The 26,784-nt window shown below is 49.4% G+C and overlaps 1 pseudogene; it reads right to left on the reverse strand.

The window, feature by feature from the left end:
- Positions 1–8,377, reverse strand: part of LOC144769357 (uncharacterized) — a 44,080-nt pseudogene extending 35,703 nt beyond the window's left edge.
- Between the last annotated feature and the right edge of the window lie 18,407 nt (positions 8,378–26,784).

Raw genomic sequence — 26,784 nt, forward strand, 5'->3', positions numbered from 1 at the left:
GTCAATAGAGAGCGGAACAACGGAAAAATTTCAGATGGAAAAATTGGAAGACTACAACCACCGGGAACTGAAGCAATATTGCATAGAACTTGGACTTCCAACCACAGGTCTTAGCACAAAGGAAGACTTCAAACGAGCCCTAGAAGCTTGGGCAGAAACGGGTACGGCCGTACCCCGAACACAAACAACCGAAACGAGCCCCGCACCAACTAAAGAAAGAGCGGATCTCTCCCTGGAAGAGATCCGAGAAAGAGAAAAAACCAGACTCCACGAACTAGAACTTGCCCGACTTCGCTTGGATGGGGAACTCAAGCTGGCAGAACAAAAAATAACCCTGGAACACTTACGGCTCAGGGAAGAGCGGGAAGACAAGCAAAGACAGAGGGAGCTAGAGGAAAAGAGACTAGAGTACGAACATGAGCGCAATCTCAAAGCACTGGAGATTCAGAAACAGAATAAAGACCTCGGGCTCCCCGAACGACCGACCCCGTCTGCCTCGACCGAGCCCAAGGTTCACATCCCCAAAGATGTCATCCGGGAATACCACAAGAACGATGATATCCAGCAGTGGTTTAAAGCCTATGAGGTGGCAATGACCTCCCACCGGATTCCCCGAAGCGATTGGGGAGCCGGATTATGGGGGAGGTTTGTCAACGAAGGGCGGGACGCCCTGCTGCAACTCCCGGACCAGCTAATGACCTCCTACGACCACATGAAGGCCGCCCTCCTCACTCGATACGGGCTCACACCTGAGATGTACCGCCAACGGTTCCGCGACTGCAAACGGATTCCGGGTACAACTTGGGTGGAGTACGTGAACTTTTTTAGCCGAGCCTTCGAGGGGTGGATCAAGGGCAACAAAGTAACCACCTACGAACAACTCTTTGACCTTATCGTATGGGAACACCTGTCGAACAACTGCTTCGTGGAGCTCCGGCAACACCTCCTGGACAGCAAGCTAACCGACCCTCGACAACTCGCCGCCGAAGCCGACCGGTGGGAAAGCACCCGAGTTGGCCGGAGCGCACCCAGCGAAGTATCCAGATCGTATCGCCCCCGAGGGGGAGGAGGAAGTCAGGGTCGGGGGAGAGACCCCGGCCCCTCGTCACCCCCCAGAAACCCCTCGACCCCGGTTGGCCGGGGAAGCCCTGCCGTCCGGGCCGGTTTCCGGGCCAACATTACGTGCCACAGGTGCCAGCGACCCGGCCACTACGCCAGTGATCCCAACTGCCCGAAGAATCCGAACACGACTCCCCGCCAAGTTGCAGCGGCGGCCCTAGGGGAAGAAATAATCCCGGAAGACCAAGAGGAGTACGAGACCGATCCCTCGGAATGGGCACCCGCCGCCATGGCACTGGTCTGCTTAGGGGAGAGAGACATGATTCCGCGGGCCCCCCTTCCCGCCAACACACAGAAGTACGGTCAATGGGTTAACATCAATGGTCGCCGGGCGGAAGCCCTCCGCGACACCGGGGCCAGTGTAACGGCGGTCCGACGCCACCTCGTCACTCCAGACCAAATCTTGCCGAACATTCTTTGCCCTGTTCGATCAGCCGACAACTCCGAAAGCCTATGCCACATGGCCTGCGTCCCCTTCGAGTGGGGAGGAGTAACAGGGATGTTAAAAGTAACTGTCCGCGATGATGCCCCCGTGGACTGCCTCCTAGGAAACGACCTTGAAAGCTCTCCCTGGGCAGCTGTCGAACGGAGGGAGCACCTGGGGATGCTTGGCCTCCCCGAATGGGTCTGCGTCACGACCCGGTCCATGACCGCCCGCGCGGTCCCCAGCCCAGAAGAGCCCGAGTGGCCAGAACCTCCTCCCGCGCTCATCCCAGAGGAGGCCGCCCCAGAAGCCATCCCCTTGACCCAAACCGAAGAAGGACCCGACCAGCTTCGGGACGTCCCTGACCTGGCACAATGGCGGCAGGAGGGAGGCCCCACGCAGGAACAATTCCGGGCCGAACAGAAAACATGTCCCTCTCTCGAAGGACTCCGGCAGCAAGCCCTGGCCCAGAGCACCGGGGATACCTCGGGGGCCCACTGGATCTACTGGGACCAAGACCTGCTCTACAGCGAGCAGAAAATTGCAGAACTAGGGGCCAGTCGGGTGCTGGTGGTGCCCCTTCGCTTCCGAGACTTCCTCCTGAACTTAGCCCACGATGTCCCCCTTGCCGGACACCTGGGGCAGGATAAAACCTACGACCGCCTGGTGACCCATTTTTTCTGGCCCCACATGCGGAAGGATGTCACCAACCACTGCAAGGCCTGCCCCACCTGCCAGGCCAGCGGAAAAAGTGGCCGAAAAATGAAAGCACCATTACAACCCTTTCCTGTCGTCACCACCCCGTTTGAACGAGTGGGAATAGACATTGTGGGGCCCCTCGACCCTCGAACAGCCCAAGGACACCGGTTCATCCTGGTCCTTGTGGACCACGCCACCCGCTATCCCGAGGCCATCCCTCTTCGGACTGTGACGGCCCCCGTGGTGGGCCGGGCCCTGATGGGGATCTTCTCCCGGGTGGGGTTCCCCCGGGAGGTCGTCAGTGACAGGGGCACGAACTTTATCTCCAGATATATGAAGTCCCTCTGGCAGCAATGCGGGGTCACCTACAAATTCACGACCCCCTATCACCCGCAAGGAAACGGACTGGTCGAGAGATTCAACCGCACCCTCAAGGGGATGATTATGGGTCTAGAAGAACCCCTTCGACGCCAGTGGGACGTACTGCTTCCATGCCTCCTGTTTACCTATCGGGAGGTCCCGCAGAAGTCCCTCGGCTTCAGCCCCTTTGAACTACTGTACGGGCACCCCGTCCGGGGCCCCCTCAGCCTAGTCAAGGAAGGTTGGGAGCAGCCTCCCCAGAAAACTCCCCCGGACATCTACCGGTATCTCCTGGCTCTCCGCAACCAGACCCGGCGGTTCCGAGACACCGCCAAAGCCAACCTCGAGGCCAGTCAGGAGGACATGAAGAGGTGGTACGATCAGCACACGTCCTCCATTGAGTTCGAACCTGGACAACAGGTCTGGGTGATGTCCCCGGTTGAGCCCTGTGCCCTCCAAGACAGATGGTCCGGGCCCTTCAAGGTCATCGAACGCAAGGGGCCCGTCACCTATTTAATCGACATGGAGACTGCCCGGAACCCCCTACGGGTCCTCCATGCCAACAGGCTCAAACCCCATTTTGTGCGATCCGAACTCAGCCTCCTGATGGCTACCGATACTGGGACAGAAGAAGACTCCGAACCCCTTCCGGACTTACTGAGGGCCCTCGAGCAGGATGGCTCAGTGGAAGGGGTCCAGCTCTCCGAGGCCCTGTCCCCGGAGCAACGCCAAGACTGCCAAACGCTCCTGAGGCAGTTCGCCTCCCTGTTCTCCCTCACCCCCAGAGTCACCCCCTGGTGCCTCCACGATGTGGACACCGGGGACAGCCCTCCTATTCGACACCGAGCATACCGCGTACCAGACCGGGTACGAGCCTGCATCCAGACCGAGGTGTCCAAGATGCTGACCCTAGGAGTGATCGAACCCTCAGACAGTCCCTGGGCGAGCCCGGTCGTCCTGGTTCCCAAGGCAGCTGCCCCGGGCGTTGCCCCTGAGCTCCGGTTCTGCGTGGACTATCGAGGGCTGAATGCAGTTACCCGGACCGACGCTCATCCCATCCCCCGGGCAGACGAGCTAATTGACCGGATGGGGGCCGCCCGCTACCTGAGCATCTTCGACCTAACAGCGGGTTACTGGCAGATCGGCCTCACCCCTAGGGCCCAAGAACGATCCGCCTTCTCTACCCCAGACGGGCACTACCACTTTAAAGTCATGCCCTTCGGCATGAAAAACGCCCCGGCAACGTTCCAACGGCTGGTAAACCAGGTACTGGCGGGCCTGGAAGACTTCAGCGCCGCCTACCTGGACGACATTGCTGTGTACAGCCACCAGTGGACCGACCACCTCCGCCACCTGCGGGAGGTTCTACACGCCCTCCAGCAAGCCGGGCTCACCATCAAGGCCAGCAAGTGCCAAGTTGGCCAAGGGTCCGTGACCTACCTGGGACACCAAGTGGGAAGCGGGCTGGTGGCCCCTCTCCAACTCAAGATCGCTGCCATCCAGGCCTGGCAACCCCCTACGATCCAAACGGAGGTCCGAGCCTTCCTGGGGCTCACCGGATACTACCGGCGGTTCGTGAAGGACTATGGCAGCATCGTGGGGCCCCTCACGGAGCTCACCTCCAAAAAGAGCCCCAAAACCGTCAACTGGACCCCGGCCTGCCAATCGGCCTTCGAAAAGCTAAAGACCGCCATGTGCACGGCCCCCGTGCTCCAGGCTCCCGACTACAGCCGGGAATTCATTGTGCAGACGGACGCCTCCGATCATGGTGTGGGGGCCGTCCTCTCCCAACTCAACGCCGAAGGGGTCGACCATCCGGTGGTCTTCATCAGCAGACGCCTCTTGCCCCGAGAACAGCGCTGGAGCACCATTGAGAGAGAGGCCTTCGCCGTAGTCTGGGCACTCAAGAAGCTCCGGCCATACCTCTTCGGCACCCACTTCCGGGTGCAAACAGACCACCGACCCCTGCAATGGCTGATGCAAATGCGGGGGGAAAACCCGAAGCTGTTGCGCTGGTCCATCTCCCTGCAGGGGATGGACTTCACGGTGGAACATCGTCCAGGCCAGGACCACGCCAACGCCGACGGCCTGTCACGCTTTTTCCGCCTCAGCGAGGAGAGTCCCCAGGAAGATGGCTGACTCTCCCCGCCTTCAGCTGGGGGGGACGCATGTTGGACAGGCCGCATGGTCGGGCTGCCCCCCCTCCCCGCAATGGGACCGGGACCCTGGCTCCCCCTGCATCCCCAGCCAGAGTCCCCGACGACCACCCGAAGTACACTGCAAATTCCTCCACCACAAGACACCAGCTCCGGACCCAGCTGGCCCGGGTCACCATCCACACCACGGCCTCGGCCCAGCCGCCATCTTGGGGCACTGCAGCACGAGGCCGCGTGGCCTCAACTCGACCCTCACCCTGGGCCCGACCGGCCCCGACATCGAGGCACCAACCTCCCCCCAGGAGGCAGAGTGACCACTTGGCGAGTCAATGGGAGAAGGAATCGTCAACGGCTCTCCTCCGCCAGGTGTCGATCACCCCCGGCCGCCTGGGCGCTGGCTCCACCCCCCTGCTGGGTGTCTGGACTCCCTCATCCCGGACCTCCCGGCCCCCAGGCGCGAGGGTCCGGACATCAAAGGGGACCAGACCTATAACTGGGGCAGGGCCAGACCAGGAAGCCAGTTGTATCCTGGAGTCGAGAGACCCGAGAAGAACTCATCCGTGACTTGGCCTGCTGGCGCTGCCGCGGCCCTCTGCCTCGTGAAACCATCGTCTTGGCCTGCTGGCGCTGCCGCGGCCCTCTGCCTCGTGAAACCATCGTCTTGGCCTGCTGGCGCTGCCGCGGCCCTCTGCCTCGTGAAACCATCGTCTTGGCCTGCTGGCGCTGCCGCGGCCCTCTGCCTCGTGAAACCATCGTCTTGGCCTGCTGGCGCTGCCGCGGCCCTCTGCCTCGTGAAACCATCGTCTTGGCCTGCTGGCGCTGCCGCGGCCCTCTGCCTCGTGAAACCATCGACTTGGCCTGCTGGCGCTGCCGCGGCCCTCTGCTTTATGAGACTATCACCTTGGCCTGCTGGCGCTGCCGCGGCCCGATCCCCAGACCCTCCAGCTCGAGGATTGTGAGCTCGCCTTTTACCACTACCTGTACCAATCCGGTACCAAGACTGTCCCGCTACCCCCTTTCCCTACAGAGACTAGAAGTGAGAGGACCCCCGGGTCCAAGTTATCCTGTATCGCTGATATCCTTGCCTTAAGAACCTTATATAAAGCCTTGAACTCGACTTGGTGTGGTGCCTGTTTGTGGGGAGGGAGGGTACTTGTCTGTACGATCGCCGGAGACGGTCCCCCTCGGGGATCTCTCCCTCGGTATCCGGCCGACCCTCAGGGTCCCCGTCTAACAATGGGCTACTTAGACCTCACTTTTAGGGCTGGAGTTGTTTGCCTCTGATGTCCAGAAAGCCATCCTATTAAATCTGTAAAAACTGGGTCAAGTACATCCTCTGCTGCACTTCAGTGGTATACATGGGAAACAGTCACAGGCTTTTTAGGGAGGTAGTGTGGGGTGTACAAACTCAGAACTCAACCACCCAGCAGAACAATTGCGATTCTCCTATTAACATGACCAGAGAATCTGGATTTCATTAAAGACACGGAGGCTAACATTATGCTTATAACTTTTAATGCAGACCAATGCAGACCAAGCAGCCGCATATGTCATAAAGTAAAAGTTCTATACTAGAACATAACAGACCAAACAATAGCAGTAATCACTAGGCAATCAGCCTCTTTTAAATGTGGAGCAAAGGAAGAAAGAAATGTCCAAGGAGCATCCACGAAGTACAACTTGAATGAAGATAGAGAAACCAAAGAACTTCAAAATTGGAACAACAGGAAGCAAATCCAAAGGATGTAGAACAGGAGCCATAAGATAAATTCATGAGAGGTTATCTGAAAAGAAAAAGGTATAAATGAATTCAGAAATATGAACAATAAGACAAAAAATGTTTGCAGTAAATCATAGAGCAATCAAGGATAAATCCTGTAATAAAGGATAGAGCAAACATGTGAGTATAACATGAGAATAAAATACAAGTGCAACAGATATGAAATTAAACACAACCACCCAAGGGATGGGTGGGAGGGATAATGTTAGCCTCCATGTCTTTAATGAAATCCAGATTCTCTGGTCATGTTAATAGGAGAATCGCAATTTCATTACAAGACCGGAGGCTACCATTATGCTTGTTGGTAGTCATGTAAAACAGCATCAGACATATGAGTAATACGTTTGCAATAATGATGAGCAAAGGTACTAGAATTTGACCAATCAGCAGATTTAAGAATGTCTTCTAACTTACCACCACACCAGAAAGACTTATTTGCCATAGCACCTCTAATGGAATGTGGTTTAAAAAGATCCAGATTGACGCCAGCAAGGCCCATAACAATTTTAACCCATCCTGCTATAGAACTGGAAGAAATACCTTTATGAGGTTTAACAAAGGAGATAAGTAATTGATCAACACCCTGAGGACGAAGAGAATTCATTCTTAAATCATATTCTTTCATGCAGTGAACAACACAAAGTTTATTACACATGTCAAAACGTGGCTAAAAAATACTATCAGACATAGTTTTGGTTCTCCTATGTAAATCAAATTTGACCCCAAACATATCATAGCACCTATATGAAATTTCATGAGAATACATCAGAAACTCTTCGACATGAGATTAAGCAAAGAAGAGTAGCCAATTTTAAAGAGAGATTCTTTCTACTCAAAAGAGAGTTCTCAGGCCAGGAACAGAAAAGGTCAAGAACTAATTTAACATCCCAAAGAGATTGATATCTTGATTTGGGAGGTCTCCTGATCTTTACACTTTTAAGAATTCTACAAATAATAGGATTCTTACCTACCGTCTTATTGTTGACAAGGGAATGACCAGCAGAAATGGCAGACCTATAACAGTTGATAGATCTGTAACTCAGACCTCTATCAAATTGTTCTCCCAGAAAATTAACTATATCAACGATAGGTGCCTCCACGGGATCCAGGTGCCTCTCCAAGCACCAACGTAACCATATCTTCCAGATGTTGTTGTACCGGTAATGTTTACCGGGGGCCCAAGATTCTCCGAGGAGATCAGAAGCTGTTGACGAAAGTCTTGCGAGATGGTTAGATCTCCTGACACCTTCCAGGCAAGAAGGTTCAAACTCCCTGTCTGAACGAGAGGGTGAATTCGACCGTCTACGTCTGTAAGGAGGTTTAAGAGTGAAGGAATCAGGAACGGGAGATCATAAGTTAGGTCCAAAGTAGTGGAAACCATACCTGGGATGGCCAAAATGGAGTTATCAAAACTATTGAAGAGCGCTGTTGTCTCACCTTTTGAAGTACTCTCTGGATCATTGCAAACGGAGAGAAGGCATAATGGACGATCCCTTCCCAAGATTGGAGAAAGGCGTTCACCACTAGAGCACCTGGATCGGGCATCCAGCTGTAATAATTTTTCAGTTGGAAAGTCAGACTGCTGGCAAAAAGGTCTATTTGGAAAGGACCCCAGAAGTGATTGAGGGAATTGAAGACAGAAGTGTTGAGTTTCCAATCGCTGTAATCTATGAGGAACCTCGAATTCCAATCTGCCCAGAGGTTGGATTTTCCCGGAAGATATTCTGCTCCGAGAGAGATCTTGTATTCCAGGCAGAATATCCAAAGTTTCTTGGCCAGGTTTGACAGGTCCTCCGATTTGGTGCCACCCAAGCAGTTTATGTAGGCAACAGCGGACATGTTGTCCATTTTCAGAATGACTGATCTGCCTTGAAGAGAGTGCTTGAAACTCATTAGAGCATAGAGCCCTGTGGTCAATTCCAGATAATTGATGTGTTGAAAGGATTCTTCTTGAGACCAGATCCCACCAGTGTTTTGATCTTGGAGACAAGCACCCCAGCCATGAAGGCTTGCGTCTGATTCCAAAATAAAATCTGGAGCTGAGCCAAAGATCGCCCTGCCATTCCATGTGTCCAAATTGTCTAACCACCAATTCAGTTCTGAGACAGCTTCCTGGTTTAGAGAAACGCGTTCTCCGTACCAGAGACCTGATCTGAGAGCCTTTGCCTTTATTCTTTGAAGGGCTCGATAATTCAAGGGGCCCGGAAAGATAGCCTGAATGGAAGAAGAGAGAAGGCCCAAGAGTCTGGCTAGTTCTCTCAAAGAGAGATTTTGTTGTTTCAGGACGTGTTTTATCTCTTTCCTTATTTTTGAAATTTTCTTTGGAGGAAGAAGAAGAAGACAATTCTTTGTGTCTACCGTGAAACCGAGGAATTCCATCGTTTTGGAGGGGGAAAGAATGGATTTTTCCTTGTTTATGATAAAACCCAAACTTTCTAGAAGGTCTACAACAGTTTTGAGATCTTGAAAGATCTGATCGTAATCTTGAGACAGTATAAGGATGTCGTCTAGATAAATGATGAGACGAATACCTTTTTCTCTTAGAGATGAGGTGACTGTCCTCATCACCTTGGTGAAACACCAAGGGGCTGAGGAGAGGCCGAAAGGAAGGGCCTGGAATTGGTAAAGACGGTTCTTCCAAATGAATTGAAGAAAAGGTTGATGAACCTTGGCAATGGGGATGGTAAAGTAGGCATCTTTCAGATCCAATTTGACTAACCAGTCCCCTTCTAATAAGAGGTCCCTGAGAAGATGGATTCCCTCCATCTTGAAATGTCTGTAAACAAGGTATTTGTTTAGTTCTCTGAGATTTATAACAAGTCTCCAACCTTTGTCCTTCTTTTCTACGAGAAAAAGAGTGCTTACAAACCTCAGAAATTCCATAGGGAATTCTATAATGGCACCTTTTTGGAGCATTGAGGAAATTTCTTCCTCTATTATTTTTTCTTGATCCAAGGTAAGTGGAATTGCCTTCGGAATTGAGTTCTGAACTGGGGTTTGAAAGAAATTCACATAGAAACCAACTACGGTATTTAGAACCCAAGGATCTTGTGTGATAAGACTGCAAATGTCGCCTGAGGCTTGAGCCGGGCGGTTCACTATTTTCTCTTGCTGCTATTTTTAAAAAAACTATTTGAGAGCACTTACCCTTTGTGTCCTTTCCCCCCTGCACGAGCGCGCGGAATTAGCGCGACGCTTGGTGTCAACATCGACTTTGGGTGAAGACACTATTTTAATTTTTATTTTAACTGGATTGCACTCACCCCACTTAGCGCTGCCTTCTCCTGAGGTTCCGGCCGATTTTAGGGCTGTTTCGACCTGGGACACGGGCAGAGCTATTGCGGCGGCCATCTTAGGTTGGCTATCCTCCCTTGGGGGTGAGAGGCGCCGGTATAAAAACAGTGAAGGGACTAATTTGCGAAGACTACTGCAAATGTCGCCTGAGGCTTGAGCCGGGCGGTTCACTATTTTCTCTTGCTGCTATTTTTAAAAAAAATATTTGAGAGCACTTACCCTTTGTGTCCTTTCCCCCCTGCACGAGCGTGCGGAATTAGCGCGACGCTTGGTGTCAACATCGACTTTGGGTGAAGACACTATTTTAATTTTTATTTTACCTGGATTGCACTCACCCCACTTAGCGCTGCCTTCTCCTGAGGTTCCGGCCGATTTTAGGGCTGTTTCGACCTGGGACACGGGCAGAGCTATTGCGGCGGCCATCTTAGGTTGGACTATCCTCCCTTGGGGGTGAGAGGCGCCGATATAAAAACAGTGAAGGGACTAATTTGCGAAGACTACTGCAAACGTCGCCTGAGGCTTGAGCCGGGCGGTTCACTATTTTCTCTTGCTGCTATTTTTAAAAAAACTATTTGAGAGCACTTACCCTTTGTGTCCTTTCCCCCCTGCACGAACGCGCGGAATTAGCGCGGCGCTTGGTGTCAACATCGACTTTGGGTGAAGACACTATTTTAATTTTTATTTTAACTGGATTGCACTCACCCCACTTAGCGCTGCCTTCTCCTGAGGTTCCGGCCGATTTTAGGGCTGTTTAGACCTGGGACACGGGCAGAGCTATTGCGGCGGCCATCTTAGGTTGGACTATCCTCCCTTGGGGGTGAGAGGCGCCGGTATAAAAACAGTGAAGGGACTAATTTGCGAAGACTACTGCAAATGTCGCCTGAGGCTTGAGCCGGGCGGTTCACTATTTTCTCTTGCTGCTATTTTTAAAAAAACTATTTGAGAGCACTTACCCTTTGTGTCCTTTCCCCCCTGCACGAGCGCGCGGAATTAGCGCGACGCTTGGTGTCAACATCGACTTTGGGTGAAGACACTATTTTAATTTTTATTTTAACTGGATTACACTCACCCCACTTAGCGCTGCCTTCTCCTGAGGTTCCGGCCGATTTTAGGGCTGTTTCGACCTGGGACACGGGCAGAGCTATTGCGGCGGCCATCTTAGGTTGGACTATCCTCCCTTGGGGGTGAGAGGCGCCGGTATAAAAACAAACGGCCATGACTCCGCGCAGCGGACGCGTTCAGCGGGAGCGCGTACTCGCGCGGGAGTCAAGCCAGAGTCCAGCCCGTCTGCGCCCGTCCGCGGCAGACCGGGGCACGGGGCCAGGAACTCTGCTAGGACCAACACCAAAGGGAGTTACAATACGCAAGAATTACTGGCCCTTAAACTAGATTCCAGATGTGACCCTCATAAATTAGATCCCTCAGGCTGGACAGGCCCGGTGAGTTGTCAGGATTGCCACTGTACCTTCTCGTGGTCTCCGGTGTCCGTCCAGCCTACACCCCATTATACTTTGAAGGCAGGCTTAATCAATGCCAGATCCGTGCCGAAGCATGCCCAGCATATTCAGGACCTTTTGATTGATGACAACTTAGATTGTCTTTTTATCACAGAGACTTGGCTCAAACCGTGGTGTACCCCCGACCTAGTTCATGCCCTACCTTTGGGGTATGGTGTTCAAAGGGCTGACAGAGGAGACGAAAAACGGAGGGGAGGAGTGGTTATTATACACAGAGATACCTTTGGCTGCTCTGTGACAGAACTCCATGAGCTAGAGGATGCGGAAGGGATGGGCTTCTGTCTTAAAATTCATGATAACTTCTCCTTTGCCGGGGCACTTATCTATCGCCCACCGGGACCATGTACAGGTTTTCTGGGGAGTATTGGAGATGTACTAAGCCCATTGATACTCAGATATTCTAATTTCACTCTGTTGGGAGATATAAATATCCATCTAGAGTCTACAACGGAAGCATCTACTGCCTCCTATAGGGAAACCATGGGCGTACTGGGTCTCACTATTTGTGATACTGAAGCTACCCATGAGGCCGGACACACAATAGACTGCATTGCCACTAACTTAGCTACGCTAACTACAGACCGCCCTAAACCACAAATGTGGACGGACCATGCACTAATCCCTTTTACGTTCCCTTCGGAGATTAACAGAAAGAATAACTATGCAGAAGATTGTAAGCAGACCAGGCGAAATGAGTGGAAAGCTATAATGACCCACCCAGAACTAACTACAATGGCTAGAGAATGCCGACCTAAGCTACTAGGACCACCTAACGTAAACACTTTCAGGGCTTGGATGAATGAACTAAAAAGTATGACAGGTCAGGGAAGTAGTAAAGGTAGACCTGGGAAAAAGAAGACGTCCGCCCCCTGGTTCGACCGAGAACTTAAAAATAAACAGGGGGAGCTACGAAGAGCTGAACGTAGCTGGCGGAAAAACTATCGCAGCACAGAACGTAGCACATATAAAAAAGTTAAGAGTGCCTATCACGCCCTAATTAAACAAGCAAACATGAAGCATTTTACGTCAGCAATAGATACAGCCAAGAACAAACATAAAGAGATTTTTAAAATCGTGAATGATTTTACTAAACCTAAATGTCTAATGCAGGATATTCCGCCCTCACAAATGCTCTGTGACTCTATCGCAGACTTTTTTGAAGAAAAGGTTCAGGGGCTGACGAAGGACTTTGAGATCCCCTTACCAGGTTCACAGAAAGAGGCTGACAACATTAAGCAGAATGTAACCCAGCTTACAGCCTTTTCTACTATTAGTCTGGAGGAGACTGAACGAGCAATCTTGGCAACAAAATCAGGTTCACCATTGGACCCATGCCCGGTTGGACTCCTGCACCTCATTGCAGAAACTGTCAATCCAGTCATAAATGACATTGTTAATAACTCACTGTCCACAGCCAATGTCCCCCCAGAGTGGAAACTGGCAGCAGTGAAACCACTGCAAAAAAAACAACTTCCCGACCCAACCACACTTTCAAATCTACGCCCCATTTCTCTACTTCCGGCACTGTGTAAAATCGCAGAATCAATAGTAAATAAACAACTTACACGCTTTTTGGAAGACACCGAAGTATGGCATCCTAACCAAGCAGGTTTCAGGGCCCAACATTCCACGGAATCAGCTCTCCTGTTCACTACTGAAACTATCCGCTCAGCCTTAGATCAGGGTAAGAAGGCCGTCTTGATATAATTAGATCTGTCGGCGGCCTTCGACACGGTCTCTCATACAATCTTAATAGACCGACTAATAACATCTGGCGTTACAGGCATAGCCCTGGAGTGGATAAAGAATTTCCTTAGTGACAGGAGACAAGTGGTGACCTTGGGGGAATTCCGTTCCAGTGAGAAACCACTGACAATGGGAGTTCCTCAGGGTTCCAGTTTGAGTCCGACATTATTCAATGTCTATACCGCACCTCTGATAAAGTTAATATCGTCATTTGGCATGGATGTAATAGCATATGCCGACGATACACAACTCATCCTGGTAATGGATAAAGACAACCAGGTATGGGAGGAAAAACTCAAATGTTGCTCAACGGCCACATTTGACTGGATGCGGAGAAATCACCTAAAATGTAACACAGGCAAAACTGAGATCATGCCAATAGGTCAAAAAAATGAATTCATTCCCAGATTATGGTGGCCGGAGAAGGCAGAAATACCACCGCATACCACCGTCTTGGCTCGTAACCTTGGGGTACACTTTGATGCCGACCTGTCTTTTAAACATCAGGCTGCAAAAGTAGCAGGCACCTGTTTTGGGGTGATAAAGGGGCTCAGGAAGTTCTTTGACCTGCTGCCCTTTGAGGCAAGGAAAACAGTTACGGTGGCACTGGTGACATCACACATTGATTATTGCAACAGCCTGTATGCTGGCACCAACAAAGTGGTCACCCATAAACTCCAGATGGTACAGCATGCGGCAGCAAGGCTGCTTTTAAAATGGCCGAGAAAATCCTCCGCAACCAAAGCCCTCAACGCATTACATTGGTTGCCTATAACTAAAAGGATCCTGTACAAAGTGCTTGTAATCACCTTTCGAGCTGTCCACGATCTAGGCCCTCTATATCTGAGGAAGAAATTCACAAGATACTGCCCAACCCGAGCATTAAGATCCCTTAATGCTAATCTACTGACCGTCCCAGGGTTTAGACTTAAAACTCGAGGGGGCAAATCCCTGACGGTACTAGGTGCAAAAGCGTGGAATGTCCTCCCCCCACACCTAAGAGCGCTAGACAAAGAACAAGATTTCCGTAAACAACTAAAAACCTGGATCTACAAGCTCCCAGACATAACGGCCAGAGCTCTAGTGTGATCCCGGCCCTGGTCAAATCAAGCATTAAGGTAACATCTTCTACTAGGGTGACTATGCAGGGGCGCCGAGATGCTCCTTGGAGCGATTGTTGCGCGGTATAAATGGGCAATTACATTACATTACATAAGTTTCCAGTTGTGGTAAAAGAACTTCAGTCTGCCTCCCACTCTTGGATTCGAAGAAAGGGGAGGGGAAGGAGTACTCACTTTGAGGGTTGGCGTCAGCAGGAGCTCCTCTCGCTCTGAAACCTCTGGAACGAAAGCCTCTTCCTCTCGGGGGTTAGAATGGAGGTTGGCTGGGGGGTTGGTATCCTCTTCCGCCATAACCCCTGGATCTAAAAAAGGGCCGTCGGTTGAAGCGGCCGAAAGATTGGCCCCTTCTTCCGGCCATTCCAAAAAGGTTATTAGAATTTAATACCTTCTTCATGTTTTGATGGGCCTAATCCAAGGCGGTAAAGGTATTGACATATTTACCAAGCCTTTTAATCAAGTCCTCACCAAAGAGAAGACCTTTGGGATTAAGAGAAGGTTCCTTGTCAGCCAAATCGTTTAGTTTAGGGCTAATTCTGGTTAAAACCACTCTTCTCCACTCAGAGTTGAGCCCTGCATTAGCATTGCCCAACAAGACTAGAGCTCTCTGACTCCAACCACGAATTGAAAGGGTATCAAGAGGGAAGTCGTTGAGGTAGCTTTCCTCTGCTGCGTCAATTATTTTAGTCAAGGGACCCAGGATATCTAAAACCTTATCTTGGCATATTTTTCTTTACGAGGGTCCCTGCCGAGCTTAAATAGATAAGTAATTAGCTCAGGGTCGAGATTTGGGGTTTGGCAAACTTTACCCTCTATAGAGGGTCTGGAGCATTCGGCTCTCAAAAGGTTTCGAGTCTTCCTCTCCAAAGGACTTCTGATCCACTTAGTGATGAACTTACAAATGTGGTCATGGGGGGTCCATTCAGAACTTCTAGGATGTTTAATATTAAGAGGGGAAAACATTTCTTCACCCAAGGGGTCCAGAATACTATCCTTTGAAGATGACGGAACGTCACCATCAAAGAGAAGTGAGTCAAAATCTTGGTCATTTTCATCTAGATCAAGGATATATTAATCTTGAATTTCTGAGGCATCATCATTGAGATCATCATTGGTATCATTCTGAGCACTTTGGTAATATGTGTCGCCGGGGACACCCAAAACTTTTGTGCCGCTAAGGACACCTTTCGACTTTGTGCCGCTAGGGACTCCTGAGGCAAGTGAGGTGAAATTACCTCCCGTGAAATTTGAGGTGCTAGGACCTCCCGTGCTCTCTGGGGTGAAATCAATATTATTAGTTTTTTTTTATGCCTCTTACACCTTATTTCTGCGTTCTCATTCTCAAGGTCGTCGTTATTAAAGTCATCCCTTCCGGGAGGGAATGATCTCTTGGAGGACATGACCTGGGAAAGAGTAGAGAACATGCAAGATCTCATTTCTTTATGTATAAGATTCCTGATAGACTTATCATTAAAATCAGATTCAGCTGTGTTAGCTTGATCTGAGTCGGAATCAGACATGAGTAAAATGATAATAAAAATATATGATGCCTTGATACCTTAAAGGATAATAATTATAATAATTAAATTGTATTTATTTAAAAAAAAAAAAAATTTTTAAATATAGTACTTAAATAATGTATAATTCACTACTCCTTTTTTTTTTTTCAAATATAATAATATAGCAGGTTTGGGTGGGGAGGGTCCAGTAGGACGAAGAGACTCTTAATTAATAATCAGTATGTAATAAAGGGAAACAAAACAGTGTTAAAACTGTTAAGATGTGAGGATAGGGTTGGATTAATCAATCGTTTTAAAAGAAATATAGGTAGAATGGTAAATTTGGTAAGAGCGCTAAGAAAAAACGGAAGTTATGGTCAAAAACAGCTGATCGCGTCGGGAAACTGTCTGTCTCCTCGAGCGCGATCAGTCTGTTGCCTAGAAACACCCATCGAGAGCAAGGGGACCGAGGAAGGTACCTAAGCAAGCATAACACGCAGCGCGTGTGTTGCCAATGGTCCTTCCTCGGGTCCCGATGGACTCGGAGTCATGGGCGGCGGTGAGGGGAGAAGTCTCGAAATACGTTAAGGGCAGGACGAAGCAAGAAACGCTTCACGGGGAGGTGCATAAGAGCACCTTAAGAGCCGAAATCGGCAAATATAAAACATATAGGCATGCGCAAATAGTAGTGAAAAACGGCGAAAAGGGGAGTACGAAATGAGGGGAAGCCGATCTCCGTAAATTGGAGAACGGGTGCCCGAATCAGGGATAGGGTAAGGAACCATTTATACAAGTAAACTAAAACTCATTTGAAAAAGTAAAACGCTTGTTAGATAAAGAGAAGGCAAGTATAAACAATTACATATAGGTTGATAATATATAGGTCACAATAAGTAGATAATCAGATAACAATCAATAAAACTAGTAATGATAAGGAGGATAAGAAAAACATGACTTATCTGCTTGGAGCCGCATTTAAAAGAGGCTGATTGCCTAGTGATTACTGCTATTGTTTGGTCTGTTATGTTCTAGTATAGAACTTTTACTTTATGACATATGCGGCTGCTTGGTCTGCATTGGTCTGCATTAAAAGTTATAAGCATAATGTTAGCCTCCGGTCTTGTAATGAAATTTGTTTGCCCAGTACAGGGCTTAAATTAGATACATTGAGAACTCACTAGAAATGGGATGTCACATTGGTATTTGTAGCAGGTGCAATAATATACATTGGTGCATGAACTACTGTACCTTGGGTTAATACCCTTTTTAAGTCTCGCCTGAGCCAGCGCATGCGCTGATCCGGCAATACATTTACTAGCTGGCTTTTTAAAGTGCTACTTTTGCTGGCCACCAGCTTGCTGTCACGCGCACAAGCGCGCGCGACATGCACAGCTGCCATCTGACTTTCGCGCCGCCCGGCCGTGTCACTTTCGCGGCCGCGCGGCCATTGCTTGTTATCAGTGTGAACCATAGCAGATGACGCAACTAACTCGAAGGTACAGCCCCACTGTTTTCGGGTTGAAGTTATAAATAAACGACTTACCATAAGGCTCGTGATGTACAGCAAACACATTCTTCATTGTAATGATGCAGAGGGCCAAGAAAGCAGATCGTTGGTAAACTGTTTGCTGTACGGGGTTAGCGGGAACCAGTCTCAGACGGATTACTTGCTAACAGTCTTCAAGGCCCAGCGGATTAGTTATTTCTTCACAATGGAAAACGTGTTTGCTCTGTCTCTCCATTTTGACTCATGTTGCCGGAGAGGCACCCTAAAATCCACAAAGAAAAAAATCTTCTGGCTGAGTATTTTACTTACACGTTGAATATGAAGGAACTAGTCCTCTCCCACGAAACGGAGGGCGTGTTTTTAGGTCTCGCCTAACGAAGTAGCACATGCGTTGCCCGCCTTGGCGAGACTTATTGTTGTTGATTTGGTGGGCGAAGGGAGAAAGGATATGTGCACTCCGTATGCCTGTACATCTCTTGTCCCCGCTTAGGGCTGGCGCGCTTTCACTTTTGCACAGGACACTTCCCCGTCGGCTCCAGATCATCTCTGAAGCTCCCGGGGACCCTGCACGGCGTCAGCAGTCTCAGGGTCGGCTTGTTTTTAATGTCAGACCTAGCACACTTTGAGGCTGCGTGTTTCCATGAAACTCACAGCCATATTGCCGCCTGTGGTTGTCCGCCCCTTCTCGCACCTCTAAATCCCCTACTCCTCAGTTTCGTCCATGTTTCTCTTCTTGCAATCACGTCTCTTCTACTCTTTCTGGCCCAGCACTCCCTGTGCACACATACTGCATCATCTTACTCCCGTCGCTGCTGGGGAGGCCATACATTTCAAGATAACCCCTGGGGAGCCCTTGATTCTGTTCTGCAGATTTGAGAAGGGCAAAGGGAATTTGCTTCTGAGATAATACGTTATTAAGGAGAGTGCTGTGGTCTTGTGCACTGCCTGCACCCCTTCCCCCTCTGTTAGTCACTTCAGCTGCTCCCTCGTCTGTGTTCAAAAGAGAAGCAACAGGCAGTAGGGCTGCATCGTATTATAAATGACCGCGCAGCTTAGCGGGTTCAAGCCCCTTCTGCAGAGTTCTATGTACAGCGTGATAGCTTCATCGTTATGCTTGACTCAAGCCTGTTATCCTTCCAAAATAAAAAACAAGCATTTGCAATGCAATAGGTCTTGCATTTGTGAAACTTTCAGCTACTGGCATTGTAAATGACAAAGCTTTTATCTATGTGTTGATTTTAAAAACAGATAAATAAAAGGCATTGTCATTTACAATGCCAATAGCTTAAAATTTCGCAAATGCCAGACCTATTGCATTGCAAATGCTTGTTTTCCTTGGAGTCACCCCTCTTGTGTCAGTCAGTCACTCAGATCACTTTATTTCGGCCACCATGGCCATAAAAGTACAAACAAGTTAAAGCAACATTAAGTAGATAAAAACATTCATAAAAACATAGTTACAGACCAGAGCTACATTAAAAAAAATCTAAGTGCAATCTTAATCACAGATTTGAAAAAAGGAGTGCACATAGATACGACAACAGGATTTCCCCAGGATAAATAGTCCAAGTGATATCAGGCAAATACAGGGGTACCTTCCTGCTAAGGCCCCACATAGCAGCCAAGGATTTGGCAACAGATATGCCAACAACCGGGTGGCTATCCACCCTGAAAATGTCAAAGGCGGCAGAATAATTTCGTACGTCTAGCAGCCTACATATAGTAGCTAGCCAGGAGCGGCGGCGGAAGCATATGCTGGACACTAGGTGCCAGTGGAGAGCTCCGCCCGTGGAGTGTGCGGAGATTTGCCTACTCCGCGGAGAACGCGGAGAAGGCAAATCTTCGCACACTCCGCAGCGGAGCAGAGTTGACCAGCCCCCACCTCCACCCACCTATTAAGATTTAATTTAAAATACATTAAAGGTGAAAGAAAAAACGTACCTTGACTGCGGCATCCCCGGGCGTCCTTGCGAAAAATGCGCATGCGGGTGTACGCATGCATGTGCAGATCACCCTGAGACGGCGAGGAAAAGGACGGCAGCCCGGGGACGCCGTAGTCAAGGTAAGTCTTTTTTTCTTTTACCTTTAATGTGTTTTTAATTATGTCTTATTAGAGGAGTGGAGGTGGGTGGCGAAGCGGAGCGGAGTTCCACAGAGTTTGTTCCCAACTCCGTGGACCTTCGCGTAGTCCCGCTCCGCCAGCTCCGCCCAGGGTTACTGGACACACAAAGAAAACATGTGGAATGCTCTTTACTGGAGAGATACAGGCGGGGCACACAGAAGCTCCCCCACCCGCCCAATTGGAAGTGAACACTCTCAGTGGGAGGGTACCCACTCGGAACTGGAAGTAAAGCTTCCTGTCAAGAACAACAGACACCTGATCCCAGAAGAGCTCAAACCCACAAGTGGGCTTGACATCGATATAATCATTAGTAAGCTTAGAGCAGGCAGCTTTTCTGGATTCATTGGCCATTAGTGTTGCCCAGTAATGCTTTTTCAGAAAATCTTTGGATGGGAAATTAGTGCAATCTGGCTGATTCCACAACTAAGGCATACCAAGTCAGTGTAATGCCTCCTTGATTCTCGTGAGCCAGGGGATCTTGCTGAAGTGGTCAGCCTTCATGACATTCTTAAGACAAATCACATAGTGGACAGTTTAGGGGTGGTCCATAGGCATCTCCAATAAAATAGGGGGCACATAGACGGAGTTTACCCACAACCCTATTTACTCCCAGTTCCATAAAAAGTGAACAGAGTGGAGTGCTAGGAGGAAGATAGTCAAGATAATATATTTCCAGTTATGGCTAATTCTTCATGGTTGGAAATGCTCCACAGTTCCACCCTGTATAGGGTGGAACCCAGTGCTTTGGCCTTGTAAAGCCAGAGTGATGGGTTTGGTGTATGAAGCTGAATACTCTTTAAGTAACACATCAGTGGCCTGCTTAAGTTTCAAGGCTGCCTTATTGATGTGGGGGTGCCAGGTCATACCCCAGAAAATGTTACCCAAGATAGGTAAAAGAATCAACCCTCTCCAGGGGGACTCTCCCCCCACCCAGGTCTATACTCCCCTTGTACGATGTATGTGGATTAAACAACATCACATTTGGCTTTCGAGGTGCTGATCTCCAAGGCAAGCTAGGTGAAGCAAGTAAAAAGTGTCTGAAGCCCAATAAAGTGTTGTCTGCAAAGAGGAGAATCAGAGATTTGATTTGTGCCAAGGAGAGAGCATCTGTATCAAAGTGGGACAGGAAGTGAACAATATCAATTATAAATAACAAGAATCATGTGGGGTCCAGAACACAACTCTGGCAAACACCTTTGCGAACTGCTAACCTATCAGTCAATTGACTTTGCGCCCCCCCCCCCACCTAATAATCACGTAATGGTCCTCAGGTAAACGGATTAGTAATGATAAAATATGAGGAGGCATAGCCAGATCAGAGAGTGATTTCCAAAGGCCAGCCGGGGGTTCAAGTCAAAAGCCATTTTTAGATCGACAAAGGCTGCACTGGCCAATCACAATGGTTCTCCCAATAGATTAACATAAAACAGAAGGCCTGGTCGATGGCTGAGACCTTCCTGCGTACTGAGACTGAGGACATCTTGTTCCATAATCCAATCCTAGATTTTTGGCAGCAGAAAGAGGCAAAACAGATTTAGGTCTACCATTAAGGGCCCTGAGCCTGTGCTCCACTGTAAGTGCCTTTAATTGGAGAGCGGCTTTTGTCCATCTGTTTATTGGTGGAATATCTAAGAAAAGAATAGACCAAGCATAATCTTCATCCCTGGTTTAATAAACGTCGCATTGTCGAGTGGCTCGAATTCTATATTAAAGTCACTCACTACAATAAGAAAGTGTTGGTAAGAGCGCTGTTCAAGAAAGTTTTTAAGCACATGTAGAGTTTGCAAAACCATACTGTCCCTGACCCCTCCTACATAGACATTAAAGATGGTTATTCCGTGGTTACTTCTAGTGTTCAACTGGATACCCAAGATGTCAGAATATTTAATGTTAAGTTGACGTATTCAACAGTTTAGTCAGGTTCTAACCCATATGACAAGACCCCCAGAGGCTCTACACCTCTGTCTAGGAATTGCAAGAATGAAAAAACTAAGAAAATCTGGCCTGTGGATTGAATCCAGGGGCCAGGCTTCTTGTACTAGGCATTTATCATAATTGTCCATGAATTAGTTCCAGTCTAGAAGGGTTACTTTGGATCTAGGTCCGGTCACATTCCAGGAGACAAAGAGCAGCTCGCTGGACTTAGAAGATGTAGGTCCCTTGTGTATAGCACCATCACGGCTGGACTGGGAACCGAAACCACCCCTGACAAACACCTCGGCCGGCCCCTGGGTATGCTAGTTTGGAAGCACCACTCCCATCTCACAGCTGCAGCTTTTCTTACACTGGGCCGATATTGCAGCTATGTTGCAAAACCACCCCCGGTAACGAAAACGGCCTCCGAGGGTCCAAAACTGGTCCCCACCCCAGCATCCCACTGGGTAAACGCCTAGTGCCTGATACAGCCAGTCTGGCCCTGAGCTCCATTCCCAGACATTTCAGCTGCGATGACACTATTGGGCACAGAAGGGACGTAATTGTTAGGACCACTAGAGGAATATTCACAAGCAAGAAATGGATTAAAGTTAGTGTTAGACATGATCAACGCCTCGGAGGAACAGGAATGAATTGGATTGTCAGACCCCGTAGCATCCATTGGACTGCCAGGCAGAGCAGCATTGAATGTAAGCAATATTGATGGGTCAGAAGGTGGAACAGCCGCCCCCTGAGTCAGTCATTATCACTAAGATGTGAGATGGAATTGACAGACACCATACGGAATCTCTCGACAGGGAACTGTACTGTTCTGGGATACTTAAATTGAATACTGGAATGACTAGGGGGCTTGTCCTAACATCAAGGGCCACCAAATTGTCAACCATAGCTTTGTAAATGAGAATTAGTTTTATCAAGTCAAAGTTGGAATCTGGGGTGACTATCCTTTTGGCACTGATAATGCCATCTCGGATAAGTGAATGACAAACCCTTATGTAACGTATACAGTGTGTCACTGTTCTTTATATATTTTTCCTCTTCATGACTAATTTAATGGGTCAGCTTAGTACAGGGGCCTCCAAACTTTTCAGTAATATTAGCTACTTATGTTCAATGAAGGTCATCCTGAGCTAAATAATAGTATGAGTGTTATAATAGGGACCATATCAGACAAGATTACATTAGTGGTCGCCATATGGAAGATGACTAACAGTGATCTCATCAGTGCATCAGTCAGGGTTGCCGGCAATATTGTTAATAAGCCTTTATCAATTTGGAATGTCACTACATCAGAGGTCTTCAAACTGTGGGGCGTGCCCCCCTGGAGGGGCGTGGATGGGTACCCTGAGAGGGCACAAATGCCTCTGCAAGTACATGTAAATGAAGATGGCCTGGAAGTACAGCGATGTTTATTTGCTGCATTTCCAGGCTGTCTTCATTTACTCGGAAACCCTTGAAGTAAGATCAGAGTGCCGTGGGGCCGGATGTCAGTGAGTGTGCTGCCGGGGGCTTGGCTGGTCAGTGTCTGGAGTATTATCTCTGGCACACCCGAGTTTTTCACAGGTCTTTTAAGCCCATTTGTATATTTACATACCGTTGTATGTCTCTGTTATTTTTCTGGTTCCAGTACCCCCTATTCCTTTCATTTGTATTTTACATTTACTAGTGTGAGAATGCATTTCATGAAAAGGAATATAAAGTAGGGTTGCCAAAAGAAAAATGCCAGCCATATGTTGTTTAAAGAACCTGCAAAGACCTCGTCTTGACACTAAATAGGGTTATAGATAAAAAGTATCTATTCATGTTTTTAAAAAAAAATCTTTTTATTAGCATTTTTGCAAAACAATTACATTACATCTTATTATATTCATTTGATCGACAGTGGTATCACTCATTCAGTGATAGGGCATACAGTCTGTACCTAAAGGAGGTGCCTGTCGTTATATTCTGCATATCTTCCCTGTAAGGTGATATGCAGGAGAACTGGGGAGAATAAACTGGGGATGCATTGGGGGTGGGGAGCAGGAGTGTGAGCGTCGTGTAGGGTGTCCGTGTCGGTTCAGCTATAGTGTGTAGACATTAGAGCATTAGGTGTGGGCAATCCTTCAAGCGATGGTGCCAGTCACAGTGTGCCGTACAGTGCCCCATGGAAAATAGTGTGCCTCGCGCCCTGGTCTAGGAGGTGAGGGTGGTGCCACGCGTACTCTCGTCTGGGGTGCGTTCGTCCAGGTCTGGTACGGTGTGTTGAGATGTGTTGGAGTCAGTGGGCTTTCGTAGGTGATGGAACTGGTGTAATAATTGGGCCCATTCCAGGGATATGGGGCGTTTCTGCAGTCCTTTAACTTCCTCCTCCCTGAGCGTCCCCTCCTCTGCAGCTGCCCACTTTTTAACCGCTCCCACCCACGCCTCTATCGGGGGACCCAGTAGGGCTCGCCAGTTCATGGCGATGCTTCTTTTAGCTAGTAGTGTTGCTAGTGATACGAATCGGACAGGCACTTTTTGGGTTTTTGGTCTTCGGAATATTCCGAGGGCGACTGCCTCCCAGGAGTGTATGTCTGTAAGACCTGTGAGTTCTTGAAGTGTCTCAAGGACTACGGACTAGAATGGTCATAGGGTGGGGCAGCTCCAGAACACATGGGAAAGTGGGCATCTGGTGAGGGGCATCTAGGGCAGAGAAATCGGGTGTCCGGGTAGAATCGCTGTAGGCGTGCTGGTGTTTGATACGCTTTATGCAGGACATAAAACTGTATGTTTTTAAAACGTGCGTTACTTGACACTTTTTTGGGAAACTCTAGGGCCCTCTCCCACTCCCGGTCATGTAGTTGACGTTCAAACTCGTCCTCCCATTGGGCTCGGAGAGCAAGCAATGGTTTATGTGTAAGTTCTCGTATGGATTTATATAGCCATGTCACTAGATGTCGGCCTGTGCCCATATAGAGAATGGTGTGAATGACTGGGTGTGTTGCCGGCTCGCCTATGGAAAGGTCAGAGTGTGGCCAAAAATGTTTGATGAGTTGTCGGTGGGTTAGGAATTGTCCCGGGGGTAGGTCATAGTCCTCTGTGAGCTAGTCGCATGATCTGAGCTGCTCTTCTGCGAACAGCGCTTCCGCCTCTGTTATATCGCGGTCCGTCCACATACGGAGCATGGTTGCCGCAAAGTATTTATCCCACATAGGCCAACCTACCAGCGGTAGCCGAGGAGAATAATGTGTCGTCTCCGCCGACATGCGGTGGATTCGTAGCATACATCGACGGGCCACCGACACTTGCAACGGGTATGTCCGTCGAGGTTTGGTTCCTGGAAGCAGTAGACGACGGAGTTCCGGGATAGGGATTGGGCCCTGGGCCGTGCACGTTTCTCTTGTGTGCCTACCTGCTGTCCAATACGAGAGCCATTGTAACTGCGCTGCCAGGAAGTATGATTCAAAGGAGGAGGCACCTAGGCCTCCTTGTGTGGTGGGCAATTGCAATTTAGCAAGGGCTATCCGGTGTCTATTTGTCCCCCAAATGAGCGAACGGAGAGCGAGTCTAGGTCTAGAAAAAAGGCTTTCGGCTGGATTACCGGTAAGTTCGTGAAATGGTAAAGTAGGCGGGGGACGATGATCATCTTAGCTAAGGCTACACGACCTATCGGGGCCAGCGGAGAGTTCTTCCAGAATCCCACCGCTGACCTCATACCGGCCAACACATTGCGGTGGTTGCCCTCATATATGTCAGTAGGGGAGTGGTACAGGCGGACGCCGAGATAACGGGGGACGTGTGTGCTCCAAGGTAGGTCCTGTATGCCGATTCGAACCTCCAGCGGCACTAGGTCTGGGTGTAACAGGTAGAGCGCAGATTTGTCCCAGTTTACTTTAAGACCGGACGCCTCCGCAAACTCCGTGAGGGTCGTCCAGATAGGTGTGAGGTCCATGGAGATATCCCTGATGTACAGTAGGAGGTCGTCCGCGTACATGGAGACGCTATGGACGGTGTCCGCTATGGGGATACCCTATCCAATTCCCACCTGCTGTAGTCGGATCGCCAGCGGTTCTACCGCCAGGGCAAAGATCAAGGGCGACAATGGGCACCCCTGTCTTGTCCCCCTCTCCACCGCGAATGGTGAAGATATGTATCGGCCCAGTCGAGTACGAGATGTGAGCTTGGTGTAAAGCAGTCGTGTATATGCGAGGAGGGTCGGGCCTATCCCTGCTCGTTGCAGCACAGTGAAGAGGTATGGCCAAGTGAGAGTATCAAAGGCCTTTTCGAGGTCCAAGATTAAGCATGCCTCATTAGGATGTGTCTTTTCCGCTTGGTCCTGAATGTGAAACAAGCGACGTATGTTTTGGGACGTATTCCTGCCTAGTACAAACCCGCACTGATCCGGATGGACTAGGGGCCGCAGAATTTGTTCATATCTATCCGCTAGGATTTTCCCCAGTATTTTGCAGTCGGCCGAGAGAAGCGTAATAGGGCGGTAAGAAGACAGTTGCAGTGGATCTCGGTGTGGTTTAAGGAACGTGACTATTACCGACTCCCGGAGGGAGCTGGGCAGTTCCCCCCTCTCGAGTACGACCGCGAACATCTGAAAAAGGCGAGGGACTAACAGGGAGAAGAAGGTGCTGTAGTATTCGAGAGGCAGACCGTCTAGGCCCGTGCCTTGTTTCACGCTAGCACACAGATCGCATGGGTGATGTCCGTCGGTGTGATATTGGCGTCAAGTGTGGCCTTCTCTGATGCTGTGATGTGTGGGATAGGTAAAGGGTCTAGGAAGTAGACGCCACGTGGGCACCAGAGACTGAGGGGGTCTCCAATGAATGCGTAAAATGTGTGCATCATGATCCGAAATCACGCGGCCTAGGTAATCTGTGTGTTGTATTTTGGGAATCAGTGATGGGGAACACAAGAATCTGTGTAATAGGACCCGCAGGTCATGTGGAATGGAATGGAACGAGTATAGACGAGACTGAGGGTGGTGTGGTCTCCAAGCGTCTATTAGCGCCCAGTGTGTAACCCAACTGTGAAAGCCCTCAGTCTGCTTCGGTGCAGGGGAATGAGGTGGCGGTGGGTGGGATCTGTCTAGTGTGATGTTGAGCGCGCAGTTGTAGTCGCCTCCTAGGAGCCATGGGATAGATGCAAATTGAGCTAAAACCCCAGTAAGGGAGTCCCAGAACCTGTCTTGGTCGATGTTCGGGGCATATATGCTCCCCAATAGAATGGATTGTCCATCTAAGAGCCCTTCCAGCAGTGCAAATCTACCCTCCTTGTCCACCACTCTCCGGAGCTCCTGACAGGGGGTGCCCGGGCGGACCCAGACTAGCGCACCATGTGCGTATGCAGAATAGGACATGGCACATATGGTGCCACGCCATCTGGCCCGTAGTGTGCTCATTTCTGGTGCCGTGAGGTGAGTCTCCTGGAGAAACACTATTTGTGAGCGTTGGCGCTTAATGTAAGAGTAAGTTGCGTACCGTTTGCGGGGCGTGTTAAGACCTCGTGTATTTAAGGTGATGATACTAATGTCTGCGC

Source organism: Lissotriton helveticus, chromosome 7 (genome assembly GCF_964261635.1).
Source record: "Lissotriton helveticus chromosome 7, aLisHel1.1, whole genome shotgun sequence".
Classification (NCBI taxonomy): domain Eukaryota; kingdom Metazoa; phylum Chordata; class Amphibia; order Caudata; family Salamandridae; genus Lissotriton; species Lissotriton helveticus.